General features: G+C 51.7%; 1 protein-coding gene across 3 annotated transcripts in view; it reads left to right on the top strand.

The window, feature by feature from the left end:
- Nucleotides 1-6,101: 6,101 nt before the first annotated feature.
- PIK3R5 (phosphoinositide-3-kinase regulatory subunit 5) overlaps nt 6,102-26,677 on the top strand; it is a 73,753-nt gene continuing 53,177 nt past the window's right edge. For 2 of the 3 annotated variants that reach the window (XM_054083617.1, XM_054083612.1), the window contains exon 1: nt 6,102-6,174. The gene's annotated coding sequence lies outside the window, so the exon portion shown is untranslated. Of the gene's footprint in view, nt 6,175-8,897; nt 9,053-26,677 lie in introns of those variants that run through there. The other variant, XM_054083616.1, reaches the window with a different exon arrangement.

Genomic DNA, 26,677 nt, shown 5'->3' with positions numbered 1-26,677 from the left:
AGGCTTTACTGAAGTCCAAGAAGACTCCATCCACAGCCTTTCCCCCATCCAGCACCTTAGATAGGAAGTGGAGGACAGCCAGGAGTTAGGATCGATTTGCTTAGGCACTCCAAGCCCTTGCATGGGGCAGGAGACCAGAAAAGTGCAGATCAGACAAGTGTTCACCTGCTGAAAGTGTGACAGCAGGAACCCTTCCACCTCAGGGCCAGCCAGGAAACCTGTGGCACTTCACCAGGTCAGGTCATTTAAGGTTATATTTTCACCTCCTACATGAGAGGCAGAAGGGGACCATCTGGGGTCAGATCTGCCACCATTGAAGTTTATGGGCCTGGTTTCATTTCTCAAGGGCTGGAGTCAGGTGGTGTTGAGCAATCTTTCAGTATCCTTTGAGTTGCACCAGAGAAATGAAAAACACAAGTCGTGAGGGGAACCAGTGAGAAAGAGCAGGTTCCCTTTTCAGTGGATCCTGCTTCCCCTTCCCTCTGAAGTGCTGCAGGCAGTGGGGAGAAGCCACAGAGCCACTCCATGGGGCTGTGAAGCTCCATTATTGTGTGAACAAAGGGGAAAAGGAAGGAATGAGCACGCCTAAAGCCATGGTGCCTGAGCCTCTTCAGCCACAGGCACAGCAGGACATGAAAGCCTTGGTGTCCATGTAAGGACAGACTTGGTCACCCCAAATTTGATGGAAACTCATGGTCGGGACAGCAGTGAAAGAATCACAAGAGGATGAGCTGGTTGTAGTCTGCAGCCATTGGCCCATGCCTGAAGATGATGAATTCATGGCATTTTTGGGGAGCTGAATTATTGCATTTCCAGTGTGTGGTTTGGTCTGAGCCCAGTAAGGACACCTCAGAACTCCTTTGGCTGAGAGGACAGCCCATAGGCAGCCTGTTCTGCTCCTTCTTCCTGTCCATTCCCTGGCTGTTGATCACCTGGGTCCTGCATCCTGCTCCCTGCTGCATCCTGGGAGATGCTGATGGGTTCTCTGATGGTTTCTGCTCCTCTTGCCCAGGTTCTCCAGACAGCAGCATATCCTTGGGGAGTACAGCGAGCTGGGATAGATTTGGGGCAGGAGAGAGGTTTCAGGACAGGCGTGGACCTACATGGGGGAATTGGACACGTCTGTGGGAGATCACAGCCTGCGAAGGGAGAGCTCCTCCATGTGCCTGCTTCTGCAGAGGTGCTGCCTCAGGAGAGGGGACCTTCCAACGTGTTTTCTGCAGAGGGCCAGTAGGGCCAGAGACACAGCGCCTGCCTGCAGAAACCCAGCGGAAAGCTGCTTCAGGGAGGAGGATGAAGGGGGAAGTATGAGTGGGATTTTTTGGCACTTCCCAGCTCCTGAGCTTTATCTGGGGAACAGATGAGTGTAGGGCATTGACTGGGGCAATGTGGCAGTGTGAGGGGGTTGCCATGGTCATCTTTGTCCTGCAGCCTCTCAGGATGTGAGAGGAGCCTAGAGAAAAGAGAGACGATGCTTGTGCAAATCCCTGGGGAGATGAGAAGTTGCAAAAGGAGCCTCTTGCCCATTGTCTGCAGCTCTGGCTCAAACAACTGGCAGGGAGTCAGGGTCATCACTGCACCTACAGTGCTCCTTTGGGGCAGCATGCCCATCCCTGCTGTGCCTGAGCCTCTGTTCACTGCCTGGATGGCAGCTGCTGATGAAGGAGGTGAGGGAAAAAAAAACATCTTTGAAAAGAAGCATTTGCAGAAAGCGGCAGTTTCTTTGTTTGTAACCTCAATGTTAAAACCTTTCCTGGTTTTCCTGTGAAGGGCATGGAGATCATAGAATCATGGAATGGGTTGGGTTGGAAGGGACCTTAAAGCCCATCCAGTTCCACTCCCCTTGCATGGGCACGGACACCTCCCACTGGATCAGGTTGTTCAAAGCTTCATCCAATCTGGCCTTGAACACCTCTAGGAAAGGAGCAGCCACCACTGCTCTGGGCAACCTGGGACACAACCATCCTTACAGGAAAACATTTCTTCTTAAGATCTCATCTCAATTTCCCCTCTTTCAGCTTAAAACCATTCCCCCTCATCCTCTCCCTGCCCTCCCTGATCAAGAGCCCCCTTCCAGCTTTCCTGGAGCCCCTATCAGTCCTGGAAGCTGCTCTAAGGACTCACTTGAGCCTTTTGTTCTCTGAGCCGAACAACCCAAACTCTCTCAGTCCATGCATGGAGCAGGAGAGCAGGAGTTTGTGAACCCTCCAGGTATTTGTCACAGAAACCTTGAGATACTCTACTCTACAAAGCTTGGCACGGTGTTGTTACAGGAAAGTGTGTGTGTGTGGTACAAACACAGATGTGAGAAATGTGAGTAGGGAGGAATGGGAACATGATCCTGACAGATTTTCAAGTCTCACCTTCAGGAGTCATCCATGAAGCATCTTTTTGTGTTGATTTGGAGGATGAGGAACCAAAATAGAAGCCAGGCAAAGGAGATTTGGGTTTGTGAGTTCACATTCCTGGAAATGAAAAAGGATTTGACTGAAGTAGAATGATTGCCCTCACAGGAAATGTTCACAGCCCATCAGCCCTCACACACCTCAGTCCTTTTGCATACATTGGAAATCTGATTTGCTTAGAAATGTTCTCTGTGGAAGTCACTATCTGTCACCAAAGGGGCTTTGTGTGACAATTACTACACTCTTCCCCCAGACAAGTGTTTCCATGAGTTGCTTTGGAGTTGCTTGTGGGAATATTATATTTGTATTTAAATACTTTCTCTCTAGCCCTGTATTGGCTGTTGAGCATCCTTCGGAGCTGAGGTGGTGTCCCTTGGGCATCTGGAAGCAGTGATGCAGCCAGTTCTCTGCCCTCTGAATTTGCATCGGAGTGGGCTTTTCTGCCGAGTTAGCTGGAACTCGGTTTGGTATTTGGGCGTTTTTATCTTGCCACATCAGCTGTGCAAAGACAAACAAGAGTGGGTGAGCATGAAGGCAGAGCAGCACTGACAGCTCGCGTGTCTCTGGCACAAAGCTTGTCCACCGGAGCTGGCTGGTTGTGTTTTCCCTGGTGGAGGAAGTTTACCCCAGTTCAGTGTTTCACATCAAGTGCCACTGGGATGTTTACTCTGAGACTAAGAACTCAAAGTTCTGAATAAGTGTGTCTTAAGAGCACAGCCTCGGCTTCCTCCTCCCCAGAGGCAGCTTGAGGGGAAGGAACCAAGCTCTGGAGCCACTTGGCTGAGATGTGTCCCACATTCTGAAGGCACTGCACCATCTGGAATTCATGTACCTTTGGCATCACTCTTGGTGTCATCACCGTTGGTGTCATTGTTGTTGGTGTCACCACAACCATCCTGAAAGCAACCCCACATGAGTGGGAGCCACTTGGGCTGCCTTCCCTGCTCTCTGAGCCACCTGGGATCCCTTCCCACTGCCCTGCTGTCACTCTGGAGCATGGCATCAGTATCCCCAGGATCTGCTGAACAAAAATGAGAAAAACTCGGGGACAGGGAGTGCAGAGTCCTGCTCCCAGGGCCACATTTGTGTCAGCAGCTCTCGGAGGTGTCTTCGCTCTGGAGCCCTTTCCCTGTGGTGGCTGCTCTGGTTCAGTGCCTGCCACTTTGCTGTTTGTCATTCTTGTCTCCTCAAGCTGCAGCACCTCCTTGGTGCTGCCTGGGCCACTCCCTGTGCTCCTCTGCTTCCTTCCACCAGCACAAGTCCCCTAAGCCACCACTCTTGGCTGACTTCCTCAGGTTGGCCCATGCCCTGAGGAGCAAAACAAGCAGCTCATGTACCTCAGGTGGGGAAGGTGGGGTACCTCAGGATGGGAGGGGACACACTGTAGCTCTGACACCCAGAGCAGCTTGGCCTCTGCAGATTTAACCCCTCTGACACACCCTGATTCCTCTAGTTCAGGGATACACTTGAAAAGCTGGATCTGAAACCCGGAGGTGGGAACAGGGTAGGAGGGAAGGGATAGATCAGGTTGGCATCCCAAAACCTGACCTCAGCCTTTAAAGCTTGCTCAAACAGCCCGAGCCGAGAGCTGGTCCACTTGAATCCACAAAGCCTGCTCCACTTGGATATTTGGGTTGTTTGCATGTTAGCACTGCGGGGCAGGTGGCACCATAATGTAGACACCAGTCTTCCCCCTTCCTGCTATTTTTGCTACGAGAGGATTTCTTTTGAATTGCTGGTGGCGCTGAGCTGGTGAAGATGGAGCCCACATCCCCCCTCCGAAGGGTTTCACCTGGAGCAGGACGATGCCCCGGCACTGCAGCCGCAGCGAGAGGCAGGGCTCCAGCCACCGTGCAGTTTGCATGACAAGTGGTTGTCTCAGTGGGTCAACAATTAAAAGGGGATTTTGGCTCTGACTTGGTTTGCTTTTTTTGAAATTCACTGGAATTTCACTGTGAAACCCACATCTATTTTGGCTTCCGAGAAGCTTTCAAATCTCGGAGCACCGGCAGCAGTGGTCACCTTCTTCTGAAAAACCAAAACCCGCAAGGAAGCCCAAAGCCAGATTCGTGCCCCTGCCTGCGATATCAGCTGGATCCGGCTGCAAGCCCCATGCGGCTGATCGCAGAATCATAGAATTGTTTGGTTGAAAAAGAGCTTTGAGATCACTGACTCCAACCGTACCTGTCCACTACTGAACCATAGCGCTGAGCATCTCATCTACCCATCTTTTAAACACCTCCAGGGATGAGGACTCCATCACTTCCCTGAGTGGCCTCTGCCAGTGCCTGAGAACCCCTTTTGGTGAAGAAATTTTTAACCTCCCCTGGCACAACTTGAGGTCATTTCCTCTCCTCCTATCCCTTGTTAATTGAGAGAAGAACCTGGCACCCACCTCACCACAACCTCCTTCCTGGGAGCTGCAGAGAGCAATGAGGCCTCCCCTCAGCCTCCTCTTCTCCAGGCTAAACAGACCCAGGTCTCTCAGGTGCTCCTCATGAGACCTGTTCTCCAGACCCTCCACCAGCTTCATTGCCCGATGGGCCCAGGGGAAGGGATGGAGGGCAAAGATTACCAGCAACTGAGGTGGCACAGGCCACCTCATCTCAGGAGCAGCCTTGAAAGACACAGGAAAATGCTATTCCAGGTGCCATCTGAGCAGAAATCAGCGCCATGTCCCCAGTCTGGTGTCACCCACCCAGCCCATGGTGGCCTTTGTGCTGCCAGGAAGGTGCAGAGGGGTTTTCCAGCAGAGATGTGCTAAAGGGCTGCGGAGAGAGGGAAGGAAAACAAGTTCACATAATACACAGGGTGGAAGCACAGAGGGAGGGAGGGAAGAAAGGAGAGGTGGATGGCTGGAGGGATGGGTAGATGGATGAATGGAAGAAAGGATGGAGCAGTGGATGGAAGGTTGGGAAGGTGTGTGGATGGAGGGAAAGAAGGAGAGGTTGATGGAGACGAGTAGATGGATGAATAGCAGGACGGTGGGATGGATGGATGAGTGGCAGAATGGCAGGAGAAAAGGATGGATGGAGAATGGATGAATGGAAGAGGGCAGAGTGGAAGGGAAAGTGGTGGGAGGACAACAGATGGATGTCAGGATGGATGGATGGATGGAGGGGTGAATGGCTGTGGGGATGGCTAGCTGGGTGAACAGCAGGGTGGTGCGAGGGATGGATGGATGGATGGATGGATGGATGGACAGATGGACAGACAGATGAATGGATGGATGGACAGATGGAGGAATGAATGGACAAAAGGGTGGGTGGAGGCAGGTGGAGAAGGGTGCGTGGTGGGTGGATGGATGGATGGATGGACGGACAAATGGATGGATGGCAGGATGGATGGATGGATGGATGACTGGATGAATGGACGGATAGACAAATGGATGAATGGATGGACAGATGGACAAATGGACGGATGGATGGATGGATGAATGGAAAGGTGGATGGATAGATGGATGGATGGATGGATGAATGGAAAGGTGGATGGATAGATGGATGGATGAATGGACAGACGGACACACAGATGAATAGATGGATGGATGGGTGCATGGACAGACGGACAGACGGCTGAGGGGGTGGGTGGAGAGGGGCACATGGCAGGGGGATGGATGGGTGGACGGACGGACGGACGGACCCCGTGCCGGGGGTGTGGCCGGGCGGTCGCACACGCGGGGCGGCCCCCCCGCGGCCCCGCCCGCCCCGGTGCGTGCGGAGCGAGCGCGGCGCAGCCCGGGCGCCCCGAGGATGGGCACGGACGGCGGCAGGTGCGAGGGGCGGGCACGGGGGGGCTGGAGGGGCCGCTGGGCGAGCAGGGAGGCCGAGTAACCGCGGTGTCCGTGCTCTCGGTGTAACTGGGGGGCTCGGGATTACCGGGGTGGCCGGGGGGGTTTCTGCAACCCGGTGCCCGTGGAGGGGGGGAGCTAGCAGGGAATTCCTCGTAACCGGGGTGTCCGTGTGCCCGCTGGAACTGGGGGGCTCGGAATAACTGGAGTGGCCGTACCCGTGCGGGGGGGAGTCTGTACCCCTGATGCCCCAGGAAGGGGGGGGCCTCTGTATCCCTGATTTCCCTGGAGGAGGGGTCTCTGTATCCCTTGGAGGGGGGGGCCTGTACCCCCGGTGCCCCTGGAGTGGGGAGGGGGGTGTCTCTGTACCCCTGGTGCCCCTGGAACGGGGGGGTGTCTCTGTACCCCTGATGCCCCTGGAACGGGGGGGGTCTCTGTACCCCAGTGCCCCTGAAGAGAGGGGTCTCTGTACCCCTGATGTCCCAGGAGGGGAGGGGTCTCTTTACCCCTGATGCCTGTGGAGGGGTGTCTCTGTACCCCTGGTGCCCATGGAGGGACGGGGGGTCTCTGTACCCCGGTGCCCCTGGAAGGGGGTGGGGGTGTGTCTCTGTACCCCTGGTGCCATGGAGGGGGGGGGGGGGGGGGGGGGGTGTCTCTGTACCCCTGGTGCCCATGGAGGGGGGGTGTCTCCGTACCCCCAGTTCCCCCGGTGTGGGCGACAGGGGGTCTGTACACCCAAGATGTCGGTGTTACTGAGGAGCCTGTGCCCCAGGGTGCGTGTGGGGTCCTTGTAGCGGAGGGCACCCGTGTGTCCCATGGCGGCTCTGCACTGTGAAGGGGGTGCTGCTTATAAACCGTGTGTCCAAGTCACCGCGCAAGGGGAATGAACCTGGTTTGGTGGCAGCTTCCATCCACCTCGGAGCTTCCCCTTCACCCAGAGGGTTGTGTGGAACCTGGGGAGAACTCTGGGACCTCAGAAGGGGGGCCCTGCGCCTGGTGTATGGGTCAGTGGGGGTCACCAGCCCCAGGGTGGAGGCAGCCTGGGAAGGGGCACCTGGCACCGTGTCTCCCTTGGGGTCCGCTTGCCGCCCAGCCGTGCCCCCGGCCAGGAGGACCTGGTGTCACCCCATGGGTGGGGATGGGGCCCTCTGCCATGACTCATTTCTGGACTGCGTGCTTGTTTTCCTCCATGCCGCCCCACAGAGTCGCTGCGTGGGCCCCAGGTGTGGGGCCCCGCTCAGTCCCGGGGGACCACCCCACCTCATCTGGGTCCCCGGGAAATCCCGGGGGCTCTCCAGAACCCTCCTGGAGTTTTGGCAGAGCTGCTGGCGGGCATGGCAGTGAGTCACCGTGTCACTGCAGCAGCGGCTCTCCTCTCTGCACAGGAGGGACCTGAGGCCCACAAGTCACTTGTTGCTCCCTTGGCCCAAGGGGTGGAGGTGTAACCCCTGGGAGGGCTCTGCTTTGGCAACAGGATGTGGTTTGGGATGTGACAAGCGCAGCAGCGTGTCATCCCTCCAGCATCAGAGTCTGGTTGTGTGGCAGCCCTGAGATGTCCCCATGCTGCTTCGTGCACCAGCCTGTGCTGATAGTTGTGCCTGCAAAGGAGCATCTCCCATCAGGTGCTTCTGTGGCCTTCACAGGTGGCTCCTGTTTGGTGGCCAGTGCTGGCCAGAGGGTGCCTGGCCCCAGCCTGGCCTCCTGCTACACTCCCTTCTGCAACAACCTCCCTGAAAGTGTGTTTAGCTGCTTTGGACGGCGTAAGCCCTCAGGGAGGAAAAGGCTAGGCTGATTCAAATCACTAACGAAAGCTGGAGAAAAGAGATTTCAGACCTTTGTTTTCATGTTTATTAAAAGCTCACTGCTGTCACCCCAGCACCCGGTAACTTTGCTAATGACTTGTTTTCAGTGCTGCTGCTCTCAGTGCAGCAAAGCTGTGCTCAGGCAGCTGCAGGATGGTGCTGTGTACCCTGCTGTTAAGGGGCTGATGCCAAACAGCTGCAAATGATTTAGTTTTCCCATTTAGATTAGTTTTCTATATCTTAGTTGGATGCAGAGGCTGCAAACTCCAGGGATACACAGGGTGTCAGAGCTTTAATGTTCGTGTGTGTCAGAGGGGACTGTTTTGTTCTTTCTTCGTGCAGAACGAAAACTTGGAGCTGCAAATTGCTTCCAAAACGTGCTGGCAAAGTGTTTTGGAGCTCAGGTTGTCGCTCAGATTAGTACTTGAACCTAGAAAGATGAGAAGATAAAGAGCGAGAGCCTTGTGGCAGTGGCTGCAGTGGTTGCATCCCACAGTTGCAGGGACTGCATAAGGCAGGAGGGCTCAGGCCAAGGGCTTGGGTGCTCCCTGTGGAGGGTGCACCCAGGGAGGCAGCTGGGCAGCACAGAGCCTGGGTGCTTCACTGCGAGCCTGGAGTACATTTGGTCCAAGGCTGGTTCCAGCCTCGCAATGCTGTCCTACCAAATTAAAGCAGGGGGAGGGCACTGGTTTGCCTTACCGGGCATGGTGTGACCATTGCTCTCCTGCTCTCTGTAGCTCTGCGGCCTGATTGAGGCAAGAGGAAAGGGGATGAGAAGTGTCGGAGGTGCTTGTGCAGAGGGAGAAGCTTTAATGCCAGTGTGCATTGATGTGGAGTAGAGGGTTAGGGCTCCTCCCCAGCAGCCCCACAGCTCTGGTGCTTTGGGATGGTGCAGCTGGCCGATCCCTCCGCACTGCCCCGGAGATCAAGGCACACCAGATTTGGAGAAAAGCAAACCAAAACTGTTGCCTTGTGCCTTCTACTGAACATGAAAATGAAGACATGACTTCTGCACTGAGAAAGAAGAACTGAATCCAGACGAACACATTTGCAGAGAGGTACGGTGCTGCAGGAGCCCTTGGGTCTGAAGGATGGCAGCAGCTTTGCTGTCAGCACAGTGCTGCAGCCGAGGAGGGAACCAGGCTGTGACACCCGCTGTGTGGCATAGGGACTGCTGCAGCCTTGCCATGCTGCAGCTCACCTGGGGTAGTTTTGACTTCTCTTTTTTGGGGTGACTGCTGAGCTGTTCCTGGCGTGACAGTGCTGCCTAGTTTTGCATCATTTTTTTTGCAAGAGGGAAATTGTGCATGGGCTTGCTGGGGGAGAGTCACTCGAGTGAGTGCCTCAAGGTTGTTTTTGAGCAATGGGAGGCTCCTGCTGTGTCTGAACTCTGCTCCCCTCAGCGCTTTGAAGTTGCACTGGGCAGCAGCAGGGAGGATGAGGTTCCTACGGAAACTGCCTCGCACTCCTCGTGGGCATCACGCTGCAGCCCAAGCAGCAATACCCTTGCTGCAGCTCTGCTTTGCAGCCACGTTCATCCAGGGCAGCGTTTTGGGCTGGAAATGTCACTCCTGACTGCAGTGAAGGAAAATGTGACCTGTGGATGCAATCAAGGCTCCATAGCTGCAGCTCATGCTCTTTCTCTCCTCTCTACAAGACTTCCTTTCTGCTTCCCTAAGAGGCCCAGCATGGCAGAACCCCCATCCTTGCCTCATCTGTTGTGGCTGGAGGTGGTGTGGGGACATTTATGTCAGCCCTGTCTTTGTGAAAGTCCCACCCACCCACAGCCATAACCCATGAGTCTACAAGTGACCTCTGCAAACCACCTGAGGTTGCGTCCACCTTGCACTGCAGGTGTTGAATTGGGGTTGTTCACCTTCCCAAAGGTCCAGGTGGTGATGTGGGTGTGATACGCAGGAGGATGCAAGGAGCATCGCCCTGTGCTACGGCCCAGAGGGGTAGATAGGACCTTTCTCCAGCACTCGCTGGCACCAAGCCCTCTTCACTGGCCTCCTGGGTGGGAGCCTGGGGAGCGGCTGCAGCTCCCGAGCCCCTTTCCCAGCATGAAGACCAAAAACTGATGTTCCTGTTTTTCTGATCTCGTCTTTGGCCGCCAATTAGCACGACGTGAGAACTTGTCTCCCTGATGACATGCCTGTGTGACTCCTCAGATGCTTTAATTGCAGGGTTTTCAGCAGCCAGGGTGTGATGAAATGGTAATTGTTGTGATTGTGCGCTGTGCAGTAACTAAAAGACACGGCTCTTTGGCGAAGCTTAATTAGGAAATAGGGACGCTGTTGGGAATGGCTCTGCGATGCGATTTTCCTAATGAAAGCTACTGAATAGGCAGCCTTGTAATTAAGAACAGACTCGTGAGGGGCACTGCCAATTGCTCTTCTCTAGTGTTAATTTTGTATTTCCTCCCCATTGTTTCTAATACCCTCTTGGAAAAGCTTGAAGATAAAATGCTTTATTTTCTTACGCCTCGTATCCTGTTTGGCAAGCCGTGCTTATAGCATGTGCATCTGGAATACATGAGTGGCCAGGCATGAGCTCCTTCAGCCTTGTTAATCTCCGATTTCAAGCTCTGCCACTGAAAAAAGAAACCCAGTTGGGCTTGTGGTTGGACAATCCACTCCCTTGCCGGTGTGGCACAGCGGGAGATGCTCAGCTGAGTAGCAGAGGCGTAGCTGGAAGAGAGCTGGCTGTGTCGGGTGCAAAGGCAGCGCGATGCTATGGGAAGCAGGGTTTGTTTGGCAACAGCGCGACAGGATTTCGTGTTTGAGGCTCGCTCGTTGTCATCTCAGATGTCCTCTCCTTGCAAGCACAACTGCTGTATTTAACTGTAACCTGCCACATGTGAGAGTTCACCCAGGTTCGAGTCTTTCTCTTGCTGGTAAGAAAGAGCCCAGAGGCCTGATCCTGGCCGGGGCAGCTGTGTGGTTCAGCGCTCCCACCTGCGCTGCACCGTTCCCGTAACTGGGCTGGCCACCCCTCCGGTGGGTGCCCAGGGAAGAGAAGGCTCTAGCAGTCCCTCCCCAGCTGTGCTGGGCTGGTCGGGCAGTGAAAAGGGCTGCATATGTTTTTAGCCAACAGATGTGAGCGTAACCCTCTTGCTGAGTTAAAAGGGGAACAGGAAAACACTACCTGGATGGGTGATGCAGTCCTGTAGTGCTGTTACAATTATTAATGACTCGATGCTGCATCTGTGTTTAAGAGAGACAGGGGCTTGGCTTTCCCACCAATCCTTTTATTTCATTGCCCTAAATTCTTGCAGTGCTTAGGGTGAGAGCAGCTCAGATGCTCCTAAAATGCTGCTGGTCAGCAGCATTTGTATTGGGGTGGGTTTAAGCAGAAGTGAGAAGATCCTGGTGTGAGCAGCTCATGTGATGAGGATATCTGGGAATGGAAAGGCATGCTGGAGCATCTTAGAGTGACCTTATGGAGACCTTAGAGCAGCTTCCAGTACTGAAAGGGGCTCCAGGAAAGCTGGGGAGGGGCTTTTGATCAGGGAGTGCAGAAGTAGGACAAGGGGGAATGGATTTCAGCTGAAAAACGGGAGATTGAGATGAGATTTTAGGAAGAAGTGTTTTCCTGTGAGGGTGGGGAGGCAAAGAGGTTGCCCAGAGAAGCCGTGGCTGCCCCGTCCCTGGAGGTGTTCAAGGCCAGGTTGGATGGGGCTTTGATCTACCCGATGCAGTGGGAGGTATCCCTGCCCATGGCAGGGGGTGGAACTGGATGGGCTTTGAGGTCCCTTCCAACCCAAACCATTCCATGGTTCTATCATCTCTCCTGTCACCTTCCTCACAGCTGCCCTATGCTGCTCCAGCTAAGCAGGAGGGACTCATCTTCAGCTTGTGACAGTCCTTAGCAGCTGCTGCGGTAGCAAACTCATCATCTTTTTTTTTATCCTGTGGTGCTGTAACATCAAGGTATTTTCAAGATTGTGTTAATGTCTGTTGTGATGCAGCATGGTGTGGATGGGCGTATAGCCCAGGAAGGATGCTGTTGTCTTGAGCTTGCAAAAGTGTGTTTCATCCCGCCCACAAAGACCCATTCTTGTCTCAAATTAGGATGAAACGTTTCCCCTCTCAGCTGCTTCCCCTTTTGCTCTATGTCTATTTAAACCCTTGGCTCAGAAGCTTCTCTGCAAACAGGCTCTCGTCCTTTCAGGTGGCATTTCCCTTTTCTCATTGTTTCTGGCAATCTGTATTTGTGAAACCTCAAAAACGTTTCATCCCTCTTGGTGTCTTTGTGTTGATAAACCTTGCAAACTGGTAGACACGCTGCATATAGCCTCCCAGCGCCCAGGGCTGCGTGACGGAGTTACAGCAGCTCTTGGGTGCGGAGGATTTGCAGTTCCAGCTGAGCAAATTCCAGCCTTGCAGACCCTGGCTGTGGACATTCCTGTTCCTCCTCATCTGTGTGTGTGAATCCTGCCTTTCTGAGAGGGCTCCTGCTTGAGCCTTTCCTCCCCGAACGGATTGCCTGGATTGCAATTAAAGTCAACAAGCCTGAGATCCCCAAAGGATGTGTCATTAAGTGCAAACCATCCCCAGGTTGATCTGCTCTGAATGCCTGTGAGTGTCTAATCCCTTAGGGAACTCAGATGGTGGGAAGGAATGGCTACATGGCTCTAAAACCATGTTTGCTGGTACAGAACACACCTAGTGCCTGGGGACCTCCTTTATGGTGGGCCCTGAGCTGCTGGATCATGGTGCTGAGGTTAGAAGTGATGGCCCACTATCCCACCTGCTCCCCGTGATCTCCAAACATCACTGTGAGTGCGATGCTTTAGGATGAAAGGAATAGCCTTTGGCTGCAGAAATTGGGCATTTGCTGTCGGGCCAGTTCCCAGGAGCTTGGATCCTAATGAATCCCTGAGCTGGGGACCGTCCCTATGTGCTGTGATGCTCCTACCCATCATGGGAGGAACCCGGGGCTGGGGTGGATTCAGGCTGTGTTTGCTGCATGAGCTCTTACACCCCATGCTCGCGTGATTGCAGGGATTTGAGGACTCACTTTGCACGTGGGACACCAGCGGGTTGGGGCTGTGCTGGCCTGGCTGGAGGCACCTCAGCGATGGGGTGCTCTCAGTGTCTCTTAAGCTGTCATGTCACCATTAGACGTAGTCACTGTGCCGGAGGAAGGGATGAAGAGTGGTGGATAGAGCCTTCATGTGAAGAAAATGCTTTTCAGCCTGTTTTCTCCATGGCTTTTTGGGCTGATAGGGATGTAGTTCTGTGACTCTACTAGGCCAGGCCAAAGGATGGTCCAGCTCAGGGTCGCACCCTCAGCAAGGAAGACCCCAGAGGCTTGGATGTCCCTTGTGATGGGATGGCCCCAAGTTCTGCAGTCACAGCATCTTACATTTGTGCTGCCTGGCCTTCTCCAGATCTGCAGGGTTTGGCACATCTGAGTGCAGTGAGCCTGCTTCTTCCCAGAGGTGAACACAGGGTTTGGAAAGGTTTGATGTCCTAGGCTTGTCATTCCCTTCTCAAATGGCAAACGCATCTGCTGCTGTGGTATTTCAGTGCTGTGGGCTGTTGGAAGGTGCTCAGAGGCTGAACAGATGGGTGGAGTTGGCCGCTGTTGGTTGTCTTGCTTGTCGGATGGATGCCCACCTCTCTTTTGGCTCTCCTTGTCTAGAGACTTCCTTTCTTCTCACTGATTATGGTGGTGGTGCTGTGGTTGTACAAAGTGCCTCTGGTCAAAGTGGGACTCACACCCTTCTTTAAGCTTTGGGAATGTGTGAGAATCATGGTCCTGCTTGTCTGTGGTCTGAGGATGATGGAGAACAGCTAAAACCATCCTTGCCATCATCTGTCTTTTGTGGTGCAGCAGCCAGCAGTGCTGGAAGTAAATTGTAGGTTTTGGGCAACCAAGCCAGGGACTAAAAAGGCTACTGGGTTCCCAGCAGGGCCTCCACAATGGCAGGAAGCAACTTCTAAAGCTTCCTTTGGCTACACAGGGCCTTGGGGGAAAGATTTACTTGCTTGTTTATGCTGTAAGTTAATCTATTTAGTGGGTTTGGCATTAAAGCTCACAAAAAGCCCTCTGAAATGGTCGTGCTGCTTGTTTGTAGGGCTTTGTCTCTCACTTACTTTGTTTCACAGCTGGAGTAATTAAGCAGTGTCGGAGCCGGTTGAAATCTCCTGTGTAAACTTGTTTTTCTGAATAGGCTGAAGGAATTGGCATCAGCTCTCAGTGTCCTTCATCGCAAAGGAGCTGTGGGGGGAAGGCAGCGTGGGGCAGAGGTGGAGTCCTCACTGGGGGGGACCCATGTTTGTGTGAGCTTTGTGCCACTTTGGTTGCAGGTTGGTGATAGTCCCCGGCCCTGCTGAGGCTGAGAGATGATTTTGCAATAGAAACAACCCCCAAAACCCAAACCAAACCCCCAACACCCCTTCCAGTGAGTCAGTGTAGCAAAGTAGGCAGCAACATGACCTGTTTTTTTAAGGGCAAGAAGTCTTAGGAAGACTTTGGAGAGGCACAGGAAAGTGCTGGGTCAGTGGAACAAAGAATAGCTGATGAGAATTTTTCATGCTATTGCGGTATCGCTGTTCCCCTTTGTGTTTGATGCGATCCTAAGTACGATAGTGTCACCCACCTGTAACCTTGCACAGTAAAAGTGGATTTTCCCCAAGGGCCATCAAAGAAGCCTTATGTACACAGCAACTGCTGTAGAAAGCATGGGGACAGCTAGGGTTGAGGTCCATGCCCAGGGGTAGGAGGTGCTGGGCTCCTTCCCAAGCTGAAGACTTTGTTGTGGGATCTTCAGCTGCAACAAAGTCATCAGCTTCAGAGGGAGCCCAGCATCTTCAGCCTCAGGGAAATCTTCAGCTTGGGAGGGAGCTCAGTGCCTGCTTTGTCTGGACATGGACTTCAACCCCAGGTGTCTATATGCTTTTGGGGGGTGTCTCTAGCAAGGATATACCTGGATTCTTGTCCCGTTTGCCCCATGTGAGAGTCTGTAAGACTTTTCCAACAGGGATGTCTCCTTTTGGTCCACCCCTCCAGATTTAGCAGCCACCCTAGGGAGTGTCGGAAGGAACCGACTGACACTGTGTTGTGTCCTTCGCTTCCTTCTTGGCAGGGGCAGCTTGGGCTGCTGCTTTTATTTTGGGAAACACCTTTTTTTTTTTTTTTTTTTTTTTTTTTGTTCTCTCTCTCTAAATTATGCATTTGCTGAATTTTTTTTCTTTCTTCCCCTGGTCCTCCCCTGTGACGCATAGACACTTCTCTGCTGAACTTCCACCTTCCCTGAAGAGCAACCCCGGAGTTTCCATTACATAGTGCTGACAGAACCCAGCACCCAACCAGGCTGTGCCATCGCTATCTCCAGCCTAAATCTTCCTGGGGCTTAACTTGACACTGAGCTTGTAATTAACTGTGATGTTGAGTTGAAACTTTAACTTTAACTGTTATGATAAAGACCAATGCAAGCTAAAGTGAATTCTTGCATCATGTGGTGAGGGGTTTTCATAATTGGTGCCAGGAACAAGTGTGTTTCCTCTCTGAAAAGTGAGTATATATAACTGGCCTTTTGATACTCGGATAGATATTTCTGCTGTCTTTTGAGGAGAAAGGCAGGGGCTTTGCTTACTCTGGCTGGGTCACTGTAGAGGCCCTGCAAAGGGATCTGGACAAAGTGAAGTGCTGGGCAATCACCAACCGCGTGAAGTTTAGCAAGGGCAAGTCCCAGGTTTTGCTCCTGGAACACAGCCCCCCTGGATTCACACTGCCTGGGGAGCGTGAGGCTGGAGAGCAGCCCTGCGGGAAGGGAGCTGGGGCTGCTGGTCGAGGGCAAGGTGACCATGAGCCAGCAGTGCCCTGGCGGACAAGAGGGCGACCGTGTCCTGGGTGCATCCAGCACAGCATCGCCAGCTGCACGAGGAGGGGATTGTCCCGCTCTGCTCCACACCGGGGCAGCCCCACCTTGAGCACTGGGGGCAGTTCTGGGCACACAAGATAAAGAGGGTCTAGAGCTGCTGGAAACATCCAGAGGAGGACATAGAGTTGGGGAAGGATTTAGAGAGGAAACTGTGAGGAGTGGCTGAAGTCACTGGGTCTGTTCAGCCTGGAGGAGACTGAGGGGAGACATCATTGGAGTTTTAGCTTCCTCACAACGGGAGGAGGAGGAGCAGGTGCTGAGCTCTTCTCTCTGGTGGCCAATGACAGGACCTGAGGGAATGGAAGGAAGATGCTAGGAGAGAGTTAGGTTGGACACTGGGAAAAGATTCTTCCCCCAGAAGGTGGCGGGGGCCTGGAACAGCTCCCAGGGAAGCAGTCATGGTGCCAAGCCGGACGATATTCCAGAAGCTTTTAGGCAACGCCCTCAGGCCCACAGTTGGGGTGTCCTGAGTGGGGACAGGAGTTGGACTCAGTGATCCTTGTTGGGTCCCTTCCAGCTCAGGACAGGCTATGATGGTATGAGTTTTGTCAATCCCACACAGCCCGTTGAGTGATCATGGATGGGGTTGGGGTTGCTTATGTCCTGGGTCATCTCCCTGCACCCGTTGCAGGCGGGCTGAAAGTGATGTTTGGATGCAGAAATGTTGTGTCTGCATGGCACTGGCGACAGAGAGGAGAGGAAATGGGCTCCGCTCCATGCTCTTGGCTAGAAAGCAAAGCACAGGCTGCTGAACCCTGCCAGCCTTGGTCTGGAAGGGTTCTGGAAGGTGAGCAAAGCATTGGTGGAGAGGAGATACAAAGAGGTGACAGGGTAGGGCTGGATTTTTTTATTTCTTCATTAGTTTCTTTTTTAGGAAGTTAATGTTCAGTGTGGAGATTTACTTTACAATGGTGAAATCCGAGGAATTCCCACAGGCATCAGTAGCTGCTGATCTGCCTTGAGTCAGGAGTATTGAAAAGGCAGTGGGGACTGGAAGGGCCATTAGGACTGAAAGGGCTGTTCAGGGTCTCTCCCTGGCCTTCGGGCAGGGGCCATTCTCCCTCTGTCACTTGATTTGAGCCTGTTGCTCTTCTTCTGCCTTTAAGGACTGGGATACAGATAAGTCCCCTCCTCTTGACAGCAGCCATTCTGTGGTTGAGTTTATTCGATTTCTCACCCACAGCGGAGTCCTTCAGTTTGAAGTAGAGCAGGGCATATTTTCTCCTTGTCCTTCAGTTTGAAGCTGGTCCTTCAGCATCTCCAGGAATGGGTCTTTTGCGTTTTCCTTCAGAAACTATTGCAAAAAGTAATAGACCTTATTCTAATAACACCAGGGTGATATATTCTTCTCGTTGCCTTTCCCAAAGCTTGATGCTTGAACAGTTCATAGAGTCATAGAATTGTTAAGGTTGGAAAAGATGTCTAAGACCATCAACACAACACCAACCAATTAAACCATGTCCCAATGCACCACATATGTAAGCTTTTGAACCTCTCCAGGGACGAAGACTCCTCCACTGCCTTGGGCAGCCTCTGCCAGGGCTTCACCACTCGGTCAGGAAGGAAATTGTTCCTAATCTCCAATTTAAACCTCCCCTGGCACAACTTGAGCCCATTTCCTCTCATTCTATCATTTGTTACTTGGAAGAAAGTTCAAGAGTGTTGCGTTAAAGGAGCTAAAAATAATGGAATATGGAGATGAAGGGTGCAGCCTGTGTTTTTAGCTGGAGATGGAGATGAAGACAGTGTCTTGCCAGTGGCAAGAGCTTCTCCAATCAAAAGAACCTGCAGTGAGTCACTGGGGTTGTGTCCAGAGAAATGTCTCTTTGGAGAAAGAGAGAAGGTACCATTGCAACTGTTCTCGGTGATGGTTCCGTGGGACTAATTTAGAGATTTGTATTTCTCGGCATCAAAACAGATCGTAACTTTAAAGGGGCAGCGAGTGGAATTCCCCTGTTATCTCTCTGTCAAGAGTACACGAGATCCTGTCATGAAAAATGGTAGTTGTAAACCAGAACATTTTAAAAATAAGTCAAGAGGAAGTCTCAGTTTGCAGAATGGGTGGTGGAGAGTTTTTTAGCCAATTCTGCACCGGACACCATTGTGCTGTTGTGGTTTCAGTTTCCCTGAAGCATTGCTGCTAGGGTCTAGCACTGGTCTTTCACAGAGCCCCCCGATTCACATCCCTAACTTCACAGCAAGGGAATTGCTCACTTACAGAATGTCCCAGAATGGTTTACAAGTGTCTTCAGCTTGTATGAGTCTGTGATGCATCGTAGGCTACTTGTGTTTCTCAAGGAAATGCATAGCTACTCTAATATTCAGGCACAAATATTGAAGCAATAGAACTTTGAATGACTGGTTTGAGCTCAGGTCTAGATGCAAAGCTGATGCAAAATGTATTCCCTGCTCAATTACTGTTGAATATCTGTCTCTGGGAGGTCCATTGGTTTCCTAAAATCTACTACTCGTCTTCTCAGTGTCCAGTGTTAAGGATGGGCACTGTACCCCACTGCAGATTGGGTGTCTGAAAGGCTGAACCCGACACCCCACAACTGATGAGCTACCCCTGTTCTCATTCCCTCCCACCAGTTCCTATGAGACCCCAGGACTGGAAAAGGGGTCTCCTTTGTTTTCATCCCATGCCTTCTATTGTTGCCAGGACTGCTGATGTGAAAGGTGGTAGCGATGCTGTAAAACCAGTTTTGTCTTTAACGCAATGCTTGTGGAACTGGACTGGATTGCAGCTTCCAGATTGTTCTATTACACATTGCTAAGGCTCTTTTCCTATTACTTTATTCAACCACAGCTGTTACTGCACAGGGACAGACTCTGGAAGGGTCAGAGGGGTTTTATGTGGGCACCAAGAGTCTCATGGGCAGCACATTATCTCCATGAAGCTGATCCCTTGGTATCTGCTGCAAATTCTGGGGTTGGTGGTTCATATACTTCGTGCCAGATGCACATCACCTGGTTTCTGTTATCACCTTGTTCCTCTCCAACAGCTAAGAATTACCTGGAGGTTGCCAGTGCTGCCCACAGCCCTGTCACCTCCTGAGCTGCTGGTCCATGTTGAGGTTTTGGCTATTTGCTGTGACTTCCTTGCTAAAACTAGAACTAGCGTGTTGCTCTGGACTTGTCCTGGTGTGACCAAAAGTTGAGCCTGGCTGCAAACTCAGCCTTGGCTGCTGTGTGTTTCATTCCAGCTCTTGCACTGTGTTTTGCAGTTGGCTTTGCCTCTGTATGTCTGGCCAGGTTAGAAGGAGGCAGTCTTTCCTGCTTCATAAATTGGAAATAAACTCCTGGAGCTGGAGTTGTCAGTGATATTGTGATGAGAAGTTAATTACTAAGATGATAACGTGATGGTGGTTTCACTCTGAAATTGCTAAAATGTTGTTGTGGTTGCATTTTGTACATTCTGGGGGCAGCCCCGCCTGCTTGTCTAACATTTTCTTATTAAAAAATGACTGAAAAAAATACGCGTCAAGAGAAGGAGAGGTAGTGACAACCCCAAACAGCAGCGTTCAGGTGCTGGACCCTTCCTTGCTCCTCTGCCGTCTCTTCGAATTCTGCTTGGGTCATTCAGGTTGGGTAAGACTGCATCTTCCCTCCAGGAGTGACAGAGTGGTACGTGGTTATAGGTACAGCTCAGCTGATTTCTTCAATAACCTCGAGTGAGGGTCCACAACTGGCCATGTTGCAGTCAATGGGAGTTTTGCTACTGGCTAAAGAGCTGATCCAACCTTGGTGTGGAAATGAGACCTCTGCTGCCTTGTCCTACAAATGCCAGAGTGCTGGTGTCTCTGACTTTCTGCTGCTAGCCCTCATGTGCTGCACATAACCAAGGAATGATTCATTTTCTTATTTTTCTGTGTTTTCTGGACTATCAGTAGTCTAATGTAGTTCATCTGTGAAATAGCCTCATAAAATTCATGGGTTTGGGTTGGAAGGGACCTCAAAGCTCATCCAGTTCCAACCCCCTGCCATGGGCAGGGACACCTCCCACTGGATCAGGGTGCTCAATGTCCCATCCAGCCTGACACTGAACACCTCCAGGGATAGGGCAGTATCCCCAGAGCCTTCTCTTCTCCAGACTGAACAACCACAACTCTCCCAGCCTGTGCTCGTATGAGTAGTGCTCCAGCCCTTGGAACATCTCCGTGGCCTCTTCTGGACTGGCTCCAACAGCTCCATGTCCTTTCTGTGCTGAGGACTCCAGAACTGAACACAGGGCTCCAGGTGAGGTCTCCCCAGAGTGGAGTAGAGGGGCAAAATCCCCTCGCTTGCCCTGCTGGTCACGTTGCATCTGATGCAGCCTTTAAAATTGACCTTGGGGGCAGTTTTAAAGCACCCACCATCTATTCAAATGTGGAAATAACCCTCTTTTTTTATAGCGGAGACTTTCAAGTAGTGTGCTTGTAAAGCTTTCTTGGACCACTGCTTTACTGGGAGTTGCTGATTCCAACTTCTGACACTCTTCCTCAGAGCTTACTGACAGTCAGGACACCTGACTGTCCAGAAGCAAAGGTCGATTGAGGATTCCTGGAGGCCTTGTACAGACAAAAGTCACTTGCAGAAATGTTGGCTTCTGCTTTTGTGTGTTATGAATCAAATTTGGGAGTGAAAGAAGTGAAAGTTAAACTGAGTGAGTCCATTGCCATTTCTGTGTTCCCATTATTGCGATATCCAAGCTTCTTACAGGCTTTGAAACGTGGGGTTTTGCAACTGCTGGCTAAGGAAGGAAGTGTGGTTATTCCTGCTTTGCATGAGGGAAGCAACTTAGGAGAATAAGGATGGGAGTTGGCTTGCTTGAGGATGCCTGTATGAAAATCAGCTCTCTAATTTAACTTCCCTGAAGAGGGGTAAGGCTGGATAGGGTGAGCTGACCTCCAGACCAGGTCTGTCTGTAGGTGTTGACTTGCTTAGAGAGTTGCCTCATTTTTGTATAGGTAAGGTTGGAGGCAGTAAATCCTACCCCTGTGAGACATCCAGTGTCACCGCAGAGTTTTCCAGCAGAGTGAATAGTTGATATGGGGTCTCCAAAGTCACCAGATGTTTTTTTTTGTTCAGTTACCTTTCTTCATGCCTTAGATTCCCATCATTTTTTTTTTAGCTCTGGATGATAAACGTCAAGTTGCCAGCCTTAATTACATTGCTGTAAGAAACAAGATACCGGGAGTTTTGGCTGGTTGTCTTTGCCTTGATGTATTAATGGCTCTGCAGCAGGTTCACAAAGGTCTTCAGGATGTTAGAAGCTTTCTTCATTTCCCTGTGTGCTTTGTTGTGCTGATAAGAGCCTTTCTGGGTGTGCCAGCACTGTAGTGTTAAGAGAAGAAGGTGTAAACGACTCTGGCAGAAAGTCATTGAACAGTCATTGTGCATGTGAAGAAGCCCCTTCTGGACTGAAGCACAGTGCACTTGGCCATCAATCAGCTCCAGAAGCATTCCTTTCATTTGAATCTTTGTAACAGTCAAGCATTTTGTAGGCAATTCATGGCACTGTTTTCTTCTTTAGATGGTGGTGAGTATTGACTTGCTGTCGATCTTGTGTCCTGCAGTGGTTCTCTCTCCTCTAATCAGCTGTGCGTTGGGGAGATTTTGGAGGGGAACTGAATTATCCAGCCTAATCCGCTCCTCTGGCAGGGCTGTCCTGCTCTGCAGTGGTTAAACCCGAGTGCTCCTTTCTCTTGGTCCATTGCTCTGAGGTTGCAGCTGGTTATCGCTATTGATGCTGTCTGTGCATGCAGTGGGAAGCGTGGGAAGTCCTGTCACAGCCTGGCTGGCTTTGACACTTCCTCGCCAATAACTATTACCCAGTGGAGGAAGCTCTGGAAGAAGAGAGGGTGGTTAGGGTGGAGTCAGGCTATGAACTGGAGAGCATCCAGAGAAGGCCACATTTGTTGAAGGGTTTAGGGGGGAAGCTGTGTGAGGAGCAGCTGAAGGCCCTTGGTCTATTCAGCCTGGAGAAGAGGAGGCTGAGGGGAGATTTCGTTGCGATTACAGCTTCTTCACAAGGGGAGGAGGAGGAGCAGGCGCTGATCTCTTCTCCCTGGTGACCAATGACAGGACTCCAGGGAATGGCAGTAGGATGCACCAGGGGGATGGTTAGGTTGGACATTAAGAAAAGATTCTTCCCCCAGAGGGTGGTGGAGCACTGGAACAGCTCCCCAGGAACTAGTCATGGCAGCACTAAGCCTGACAATATTCCAGAACCATTTCGCCAACGCCCTCAACTGGTGGTGTGAATGTTGTGGTGTCCTGAGCGGGGACAGGAGTTGGACTCAATGATCCTTGTGAGTCCTTTCCAACTCAGGACAGTCTATGATTCTATAAGAAAAAAATTCTTGAGGAACAATCTAGGTGGTTTAGGAAGGTGGATTTGCCCATCTGCATGACTAACCAACTCTCTGTGAATTTAACTAGCCATTAAAAGAGGCAGCACCATCACTCACATTCAAGGTACCCCACCATCTGAAAGACTGAGGCTGCATGTTTTGTTGAGGAGCATGAATGGCTACTGATACCAAAACGGAGACAAGTTCTTAGTAGTCTATCCCAGAAGAGCAAGTGTTGACTGCCCCTTATTTTTTTGCCCCAAGCCATTGGACTACTGGACAATGGCCTTGCAGCCCATGAGTTTCTTTGTAAGGACTTGCCCAATATGTCTGTAGAGCCCAGCTGAGCTTTGCTGTCCGTGAGGATTTGGTCCATCTGAGAAATCGATTTTCCCTATTTGTTCTGGGGCGATGTGAGTCTCCCATGGGGGATGAAGTGATTGAGGGCTGCCCAGCAGAGGACTTGGAGGTGCTGGTTGATGAGAAGCTGGACATGAGCCAGCAGCATGTGCTCGCAGCCCAGAAGGCCAATTGTGTCATGGGCCACATCAAAAGAAGTGTGGCCAGCAGGTCGAAGGAGGTGATTCTGCCCCTCTATTCCTCTCTTGTGAGACCTTATCTGGAGTATTGTGTCCAGTTCTGGAATTCTCAACATAAGAAGGATATGGAACTGTTGCAACAGGTCCAGAGGAGGCTGCAAAGATGATCAGAGGGCTGGAGCACCTCCCATATGAGGGCAGGCTGAAAGAGTTGGGCTTGTTCAGCCTGGAGAAGAGAAGGCTCCGAGATCTTATAGTGACCTTCCAGTACCTGAAAGGGGCTACAAGAAAGCTGGAGAGGGGCTGTTCATAAAGGCACATGGTGATAAGACAAGGGGGAATGGGTATAAACTGGACAGGGGCAGATTTAGACCAGACATTAGGAAGAATTTCTTCACTGTGAGAGTGGTGAGGCACTGGAACAGGTTGCCCGGGGAAGTTGTGGCTGCCCCATCCCTGGAGGTGTTCAAGGCCAGGTTGGATGGGCCTTGGGCAGCCTGAGCCAGTGGGATGTCCCTGCCCATGGCAGGGAAGTTGGAACTAGATGTCCCTTCCAACCCTAATGATTCTATGATTCTCTTTTATGTTTTGTTTTCTCAGTAACTCCCAGCAAGGTGTAAATTATGGATATTGTGTTTTGACCTTGTGACTGTCGAGATGCGTCTCTGCTAATTAATGCACTGTAGTTCCTGTGCGAGCAGATATTAACTCTAAAAATATCTAGAGGTACGTCTCTGGTGTTAAGGCTACAGCAATGACATTTAAGCAGGGAATATATTCAGACCTGATCCACTCTTCAGCTGTGCTGCAGAAAGTTTCTTGTGATGGGGCTCATCGCACTCCTTGGGGAAGGGAGAAAAAATTTTGCCATTTAAATGGAGATGACATTTCCACTGGTGTCAGCAGAAATGCAAGCTCTTATGGCTGTAAGGAAAGCCTTCTATCTATGGGATGCTGCTTGAATCTGCCATCCAGACTGGAAGACAGACCCAGGCTGCTTGGGGAGGAATGTAAGTCCAGGCCTCCATGGCCACTCTGAGCAATGGGGGAAACTGTGGTGATGATTGATGAAAAGAGTCTCTCCTTCAGATATTTGTCCATGGTTTGGTATGTAGCCGTTCCTTTAGCATCAAGGTGGGAAGAATCCAGCTAGATGCAGTAGTGATGGGTGAAAAGCTGTACATGAGCCAACAATGTACGCTTGCTGTCCAGAAAGCCAAGTGTATCCTGGCTGCATCAAAAGAACCATGAACCAGAGACTGAGGGGAGGGGGTTCTGCCCCTCTGCACCTCTCTGAGAAGACCTCACCTGGAGCCCTGTGTTCAGTTCTGGATTCCTGAGCAGAGGGACATGGAGCTGTTGGAGCAAGTCCAGAGGAGGCCACAGAGATGATCCAAGGGCTGGAGCACCTCCTGTACAAGGCCAGGCTGAGAGTTGGGGATGTTCAGCCTGGAGAAGAGAAGGCTCCAGGCAGACTTTAAAGCAGATTCCAGTACTGAAAGGGGCACCAGAAGACATGCAGACAGACTTTTAGCAAGTCCTCTTGTGACAGGATAAGGCTTTACACTAAGGGAAGAGATATTTAGGCTGGTTATAATGAAGAAGTATTTTACAGTGAGGGTGTTGAGGCGCTGGTACAGGTTTCTCAGGAAGGTAGTGAAGGCTTCATCCCTGGAAACATTCAAGGCCAGGTTGGATGAAGCTCTGAGCAACCTGATCCAGTGGGAGGTGTCCCTGCCCATGGCAGGGGTTGGAACTGGATGGACTTTTGGTCCCTTCCGACCCAAGTCATTCTATGATTCTATACATGAATGTGTGAGGAGGAGGAAATCTCTTGGCTGTTTTGGGTTTGCTTCTTCCCCATCATGAGATGATGCTGTGTGGCGATGGGAGGGAGGGCAAGAGAACTGACTCCCTTCAGTCGAGAAGAGAAGGCTCCGGGATTGCTTGAGCCCAACCTAGCTATTTGTGTTGGCGTTTAAGGGAGCACAGAAAGTCATTGCTTGGACCCAAATGGCAGCTTTCATGTGTTTTTCCTTCCGCAGCCTCTCTGTCACTGAACTACTGCTTTGGTATCTTGCAGCCTTGTGACCACCGAGGGACGACACAGTTATTTCTGACCAGATCATTTGTCTGTGGTCTTTATTTTTGTATATTCTTGAACACGACTGTTGAGTTTCCTGGAACTGCTTGGCCCAAACCAGAGCCCTTTGCATGTTAATAGCCTTTCAGCTTCTTTGTGCAGCGTGGTGGGTGCCACGTGTGGCTCTCGGATGTGGCAGGAGAGTGAAATCATTGTCCAGAATAGGAAATGGTGGCACAACTTCCCCCGAGCTCCAGAGCACTTCTCCTTTTGGCACCAGCACGCGGGAAGGTGAAGTAAGAAGTTTTCTGTCAAAAATGCAGAAGTGCAGGTTGCTCTTGGAAACCATCGTGATGGACAAGCTGGTGGTGGAGCCCTCGGCCAGAGCTGGTGGGGAGGGTTATGTTTTTGTGTGGATGGATTCAGCTCCATGGATTGTGACTTCCTCTTCAGACGGGAAGTCTGCTTGGTGTGTAACAAGATGCAGAGCAGGGATGAGTTGCAGGCTCTGTAGTCTTCACTCTGGAGAGTTGCCTTCTCCAGTTCGTGGTGGATGAGAAGCTCAACATGAGCTGGCTATGTGCACTTGCAGCCCAGAAAGCCAACCACATCCTGAGCTGCATTCAAAGGAGTGGGACCAGCAGGGCAAGGGACCTGCTGCCCCTCTGCTCTGGTGAAACCCCACCTGGAGTCCTGCGTTCAGTTATGGAGTCCTCAGCACGGGAACGACATGGGAAGCAAGTTCAGAGGAGGCCATGTGGAGATGATGCAAGGGCTGGAGCACCTCTGCTGTGAGGACAGACTGAGAGACATTCTCTCATCAGTCTGGATGAGAGAATGCTCCAAGGAGACCTTAGAGCAGCTTCCATACTGAAAGGGGCTCCAGGAAAGCTGGGGAGGGGCTCTGGATTAGGGAGTGCAGGGGTAGGGCAGGGGAAACACTTTTCATTTGAAAAAGGGAGATTGAGATGAGATTTTAGGAAGAAATGTTTTGCTGTGAGAGTGGGGAGGCCCTGGCCCAGGTTGCCCAGAGAAGTGGTGGCTGCCCCATCCCTGGAGGTGTTCAAGGCCAGCTTGGATGGGGCTTGGAGCCCCCTGATCCAGTGGGAGGTGTCCCTGCCCATGGCAGGGCGTCGGAACTGGATGGGCTTTGAGGTCCCTTCCAACCTAAGCCATTCCATGGTTCTGTGATTCTTCTGCCCTTTAGAATGAGCAGTCCACATCCTTGCTTGCCTATGTATCGTCTTAAGTGTCAGCCCTGCTTGTGGTATGTTGCTTTATCTCACCGGATCATTCCCACTTTCTGTGATGGTTTGTCTTGTGCTGCTGGAGAAGGGGAGCCTGGGCTTTGTCTGTTTGGCTGCTGCTGGGGAGGGACTGAGGCTGCCGGGATTTCGGCTGGAATTTTCTTTGACCTCATTTGATTACCAAGTCCTATGTACTCAGCAGCAGGGCAAAAACACCACAGGGAAATTAGTTTATGCAAAACTACTTAGAGCCATCCATTTCCAGATACACCAATGACTTTCCAAGGTCACACGGCAGATCGTGCAGTAGAGCGTGAACCTCACCTGCAAAATCCTTGGGAACAACTCAGTCGTAGACAGACTGTGCGAGGCAGTGGGGGAAAGTAGGTGAGGATGCATAGGGTAAGCAGATGCTGTTAAGGGCATGCTGTGGATGGAGAGGACTGAGGGTAAGTCATCTTGCTCCTGTAGGTCCTGGGTCCCACATGAAGTAATAGCAGATCTTTCCTCCTCCAGACTCTGCTGGGTACAAGCGTTGCTGCTGCTCCAGGGGCTTTGGTGTGTCTGGTGGAAGGAAGAGTGTGC

This window comes from Cuculus canorus, chromosome 18 (genome assembly GCF_017976375.1).
Source record: "Cuculus canorus isolate bCucCan1 chromosome 18, bCucCan1.pri, whole genome shotgun sequence".
NCBI classification, from domain to species: Eukaryota; Metazoa; Chordata; class Aves; order Cuculiformes; family Cuculidae; genus Cuculus; species Cuculus canorus.
Note: the sequence above shows the minus strand (reverse complement) of the source record. Positions and strands in the feature narration are given on the sequence as shown.